This window comes from Dioscorea cayenensis, chromosome 3 (assembly GCF_009730915.1).
Source record: "Dioscorea cayenensis subsp. rotundata cultivar TDr96_F1 chromosome 3, TDr96_F1_v2_PseudoChromosome.rev07_lg8_w22 25.fasta, whole genome shotgun sequence".
In the NCBI taxonomy this organism is placed as follows: Eukaryota; Viridiplantae; Streptophyta; class Magnoliopsida; order Dioscoreales; family Dioscoreaceae; genus Dioscorea; species Dioscorea cayenensis.
In genome coordinates this window covers 509,396-515,912 of record NC_052473.1, presented here as the reverse complement: position 1 = coordinate 515,912, position 6,517 = coordinate 509,396, and the positions used below count along the sequence as shown (strand labels likewise).

Here is a 6,517-nt window from a genome sequence, read left to right as displayed (position 1 = left end):
GGCCTGATCTCAAGCATCTTTTACAAGCCTCTGCACTGTCCGGTGAGCGTCGACGTTTAAGAGAGGGGTTCATTTAAATTTTGTGAAGTGATTATCTGCAATCTCATAAAATTTGATGAATATATTATAATATATTAAACAATTAATAAACCCATCTCAGATAGCTTTAATCATCAAGAGAATGCAATACATAAATTAATTGCATCATTAAACAAACCAGACACAAACTCAAAAAAGAAGAAAATAAGATTAAGTAAATACAAAGCATTTAAGACAAAGGTGTGCAATATTTCAATCCAATACCATTTTTTGATACCATGATCAAAGTCATTATATATATGTATAAATATATGGCTTATGGCAGGATCAAATTTGTGATACATGATCAATATATATATAAGAACAATACAATAATATATATTTCTTATCCATCTATAATATTTATTTATAGAGTGCTTATCCAATTATTTGAGCATATTTTCTTAAAAAATAAAATATCACAATTTAAAGTAATGCTGGCATTTATTGTTATTATTATTATTATTATTATTATTATAGGATTTGAATTTATGGATAAGTGGGAATAATTTTCTTTAGTTGAGACGAGAAAAGTAATTAAGGATGAATCGGGACCCACTTCAATTGATGACCCCAGGACCAATGCAACACAACTCTCACTGCTTGAATATGGCACGTTTGGATTGAACTTTGGAAAAGCAGGAAGTCTTTTTATAAGTTAAAAGCGTCAGAGTTTTAAAATATTGTTTGTGTTGAACTTACGGAAAAAGCATAGGTGTAAAAAGGTGAAAACAGAACTTTATTCGAAAGTGAGTCGTGACCGAACATGAAAAAGCTATTTTTAAGACTTATTTTCTGAACCTATCTACGTAAAAGTGATCTGACTGAAATCTGAAAAGTCTTAGCTGCTACAGAAAGCGACTTTTTCAAAAGCACTTTTCTTAAAGCTAAAAAAGTATTTTTGATAAAGCCAGTCAAACAAGACTTATATATCTTTTAAAATTCATACCGTTTCATTCATAATTTATAATTTTTGTTATTTTATAAAGCCATAATTAATAGTACTATAACACTCCTGCTGCTATGCTATTATTATTATTATTATTATTATTATTATTATTAATGCTTCTGAGCAAGACTGCAGTCTAAGAAGCATGAGCAGTCTAAGAAGCAGCAGAAATTAAGGCAAGACTGCATCACATATTCATCACTGCATGATACCCTTCGCACAAGCAACATGCTTTTATTACATACCACGACATCAGTAATAAAACACAACTGCCTTATATATATATACACACATAATACAAACCATTTATGCACTGCTAATTATAACTCATAACTCTCTCATGCATGAACGTAGTACAGCGCAGATTGCGCTTATTTCATGGTCAGGCAAGATCAGTTATTGACAAGCATCGAAAAGCCTGCGACTAGCCTTACCTTCTTCTCTAGTATCATTACCATGCAAAGCTATATATATATTAATCAAAGTTGTCGGGGACCGAGCCGGGCGTTGTGCGATTAAGTAGAGGTCGGGGGTCAATGAGGTTCGGCCAAGATTGAGCAAGGGGAGTTGAGCTCAGGGGTCGATAATAAAATAAAAATATTATAATAATTAATAATGAACAAATATAATATTAAAACTATAATTATAATATAAAAAATTACTCAAATTTGATATTTAAATTGATAAATGACCTTATATGCACTAGTGTTTTCTAATTATGTCATTTATTTTTAAATTTTTTTAAACATTTACAAATTTAATATATTAATATATAATTATTGAACTTCTCTCGGTATTTTTTATTTATTTGTTTGTTTATTGGTTAATTTTGTCACAATAGATAAGAAATTTAATTTACTAATTCTTATCTTTTATATGGATAATACATTTTATCAATAAATTATGTAACTTACCCAATTTCAATTGAGATTTTGTTTTGTTTTAAATTTTCTTATATTTTTTATTTAGTTAGAATATTTTATTTTTATATTTTATGATAAAATTACACTAATTTATTGTTTTATTTTTTTAATAAATTAAATTTTAGAAAGTATTTAGTATTTACATAACATATTAATAAATTTATTTTTAAATGCTAATTTTTTTGTTGGTATGTTTATGATATATATATATATTGTAATTCCATTTATTGATTATAAACTAAAAAATAATATTAATAAATATACATGATTTTGTAGTTTTCTAATGAGAAAATAATAATAAATTATTAAATATTGTAAAAAACTCTAATATTGTGACCCGATTGACCAGTAGGGTCAGCCCAGTTCCGATTGAGCCTTGGGGTTCTAGGGTTAACTGGAGGGTTTTTCCATACCAGGTTCGATGGGGGTATGCCGGGATCGACCCACATGGCAGGTTCCGGAGTTTTTCGGTTGAACCCGGTAGGGCCCGATCAGGGATGCGACAACATTGATATTAATATATATATATATCAAGGATATATACACACATACACACATACATACACACACATATATATATATATGAATGTATATATGTACGTATGTATGGTAGTCTTATGGTGAATATTCACCATAAGAAAAACATGAATTTGGCACGGCAATTTTGGCACGGAATTAAGCCAAAAAACCGTGACAAATTGATTTTAACCGCAGTTTTGGCCGAATAGTAGCACGTGCCTATAGCATGCGTGACAAATATAATTTGTCGCTGAGAATAATAAAAGCAAGTGACAAATTTGTCGCGGTTATAGGCTACGATTTTTATCGCGGTTATTTTGTCACGGTTTTAGGCACAGTTTTTATTTCTCACGATTATAAGTGTTGGTGGCCCAGCGTGCGTTGCCATAGATGACAACGTTACGATCTTTCCGAAGGAGGAGGGCGTGGTGGCCTTGTCCTAACTTTCGATCGGCTACTCCATAAGGGTTTGCTAGTCGGGTTTATATATGACAAGATTGCCGTCACTTTCGGGCCTTGTCCTAACTCGATCTGGCTACTCCATAAGGGTTTCCCGTCGGGTTTTATATATGACAAGATTGCCCAGTCACTACTGTTAAGTGGCGTAGCATTTTGATCGAGCCACCGATTTTTGGGACGCCCCGGATATTCCCGGACTTGAGGGAGTCCCGGGAGTGAAAGTCCGGAGTTAGCCCTGCGGCAAAGAGGAGCCGCAACAACTACAGAGGACCATGATGAGCCGGAAAAGAACTATTTAGTGCTCTTTGGATAATAGCCATTATATGAATGTGATCCGATCACGAGTGGTGAAAGTGTGGTATATATGCACTACCGCTCTTTCCTTTGGCTTCTATTTATAGATGATAGACAATGATCACATGTGTGTGTGTATATATATATATATATATGTATATTAAACTTCCAACTGCATGGTTTACTACGAGTTAATTCACTAATTACCATGCCTAATACTAGCTACTCCATGAGTCACTTTGTTTTTTAATTTTTATTTGTAAATCTTATCCACAACAAAGGGACATGGCAGGGGTACTATTCTACCACTAGACAAATTAAAGAAGTGAAGAAAATTAAAAAAAAGAAAGTGACAAACTCTCTTAATCTTTTAGTTAATTAGCTAATTAATTAGGATTAATATATATTCATTTGCTTAATTGTATTGATCAGCATCCCCATGCAGTATTCCCATGCGTATGAGTAAGATGATGCACCTCCTTCCTCGTTCCTCATCATGCCTTGCATAACATTTAAGTTAGGTAGCATGTCCGTTTTAGCGATATTAATCTCAAGCATAGCTAGCCATATGAAACAAGCTAGAAACTTTAAACTCAATTAAAAGAATAATTGTTAAAATTTTCACAAAAGATCTTCCATTAATATTTGTCAACCATGCAAGTTGGGGCTTATGTATATAAACTCTTGGAATTTATATTTGATGAGTATAATTTGCACTTAATATATAGACCTTCTTTAACTCATAATGAATTAAATTTGAATTATTTTGAACCAATTTTACTCCTAATCTTATTGTTATTGCATTGTAGGAAAGAAAGAAAATGATTTGAAGGAAGAACATGTAAAAGGCACAAAATTGGAGGAAGAAGAGCAAAACAGAAAATCTAGCGCCTAGGCGCTAGCATGCAGCGCTTAGGCGCTACAACATCAAGAGGTGCAAAACAGAAAGTATAGCGCCTAGGCGCTACCCCGATTTTTATGTTATAAAAGGGGCTAGGGGTTGAGGACGAAAAGGGAAGAGAATTTCGTAGATCAAGAGATCGGGAGTGAAGTTTCGGCGCGGATTCATTGCCAGGCTTTAGTTTTTAGTTTTTCTTTGTTTATTTTATTATGAACCTTGTTAATATGTCGAACTTTGCAATCATTATGTTCTAAATACTTTTTCTAGGGCTACGATGTAGCCAGACTATGAAACCCTAGATTCATCTTTGTTTAATTTAATTGATGCTTGTTTCAAGACTATGTTGGATATTTTTAATCTATGCTTAATGCTTGTGATTGCTTGATCACCAATTGCATGATTATTAATTTGATTTGAGACCGAGGAGGTGATAATTGAATTAGGTCTTGGTTGAAATATTATACAATCATCATAAGATAGAGATATTTATGAGGGTTGTATGCATCATTATAAATTTCTAGAGCTTAATGAGTTCCATGGGTTCACGAGTTATCTCGAGAGATGATGTTAACTTATCTAGTGGAATATGCTATTGATGCTTGAGAAAGATCAATATATAATTTGAGAAATTTGATGACAATATAAGAAACAAACCTTGATTGATTGAATTAGGTGATCTAGGTGGAATTAGTCTAGGGTGAACTCGGGAAACCCTAGAATCTCTCGACATTGATTTCTCCTTATCTCTCTCTCTCTCTCTAGTCCTTGAATTAGATTTTTCTAAATTAAACTTCTTCAATTTCATTAATCAAGTAGAATTAGGGTTAGTAATTTTTGGTAATTAATAGGCTCAATCCTCGTGGGAACGATACTCTCTTATCATTATATTACTTGTTTTGCGATAAGCGTATACTTGCGTTATATAAATCATAATCAACAAGTTTTTTGGCGCGTTGCTAGGGATTGTGTTCTTTATTAATATCAAGACTCTAGTTTTTGCTTCATAATTCATTGTTCTTGATTTTGTTTTTCTCTCTATTTTTAATCAAAATTGTTGAAAATTGAATGCGAAAAATTTGATCTTGAAAGTCTCATACCTTTTTGACTACGAAATAGAGCGTACGTGTCGCGAGGAGCAGGGAAGGAGAAAAAGACTTACAAATAATCAATCGCCAGAAGCTATGGATAATCCTGAGGAAGCAAGAGTTGGGGACAATGCACCGACAAAATGAGCAAGTATTTAATAATCCAATGGTGGTCGATCAACCAATGGTTTTTGCGTGATTATCCGATGCCATCAAGCGGCATTCAACTGCGATTAAGCGGCGATCATTCAGGCGAACAACTTTGGTAGGCCGGTGACTCTTCAAATGATTCAAGCAATTCGATTCGATGGGCTACCTAATGAAGACCCCGATCTTCATATCGCGAACTTTCTTGAAGTTTGTGATACATTTAAAATATAATGGAGTGGACGATGAAAGCGGTTCACTTACGTCTATTTCCTTTCTCTCTAAGAGATAAAGCAAGAAGCTGGTTGAATTCATTGCCACTGATTCCATTGTGACATGGGATGATCTTGTTCGGAAATTCCTTGCCAAATTCTTTCCACCAGCCAAAACAGCAAAGATGCGGATTGAAATCAACAATTTTACTCAATATGAAGGTGAAACTTTATATGAGGCATGGGAAAGATACAAGGAATTATTAAGGAAATGTCCACATCATGGGTTGCGAGAAATGGATGCGATTCAAAAAACTTTTACCAAGGCACGAAGCGGCACCATCGAGAACACTAGTGGATGCATCTGCGGTGGAGCTTTAATGAAAAAAACTATTGATGAGGGCATATGAATTGCTAGAAGATATGGTACGCTAACAACTATCAATGGCCTAATGAGCGAAACATGCCAAGGAAGGTGGGTGGAGTACATGAGATAGATGCTATTACCAACCTTTCAACCCAAATAGCAGCTCTCTCAAAGCGATTCTGAGAATAATAATTTGCTAGCAAATGCGATAAAGAACTACATCTACGGCTTGTGAGAATGTGTAATGGGCCTCATCAAAGCTTTGAATGTCCAGGTGGTAATTCTTTTTACGCAAATGATGGCGATGAGAGCAAGCTCAATATGTGGGGAATTTCAGCGAGCAACAAAGATAACCCCCTACTCCAATAGGTATAATCCAGGATGGCGGAATCATCCTAACCTATCTTGGAAAAATAACTCAACCATGCAGGAACAGAGCAACCCACCACAAGAGAAGAAAATAAATCTGGAGGAAGCATTGGCTCAGTTAGCTACAACTCAAGCGCGAGTTCATGAATGAAACTCGCACTAGCACTCGCAAAATCGATGCTACACAAAGTCGAGAATTTGGAGGTTCGGGTTA

General features: G+C 34.2%; 1 non-coding gene across 1 annotated transcript; it reads right to left on the bottom strand.

The window, feature by feature from the left end:
* Nucleotides 1-5,749: 5,749 nt before the first annotated feature.
* Nucleotides 5,750-5,856, bottom strand: LOC120257771. The gene has a single exon (XR_005535857.1). It is a non-coding gene; the product is annotated as a small nucleolar RNA R71 (small nucleolar RNA).
* Between the last annotated feature and the right edge of the window lie 661 nt (nt 5,857-6,517).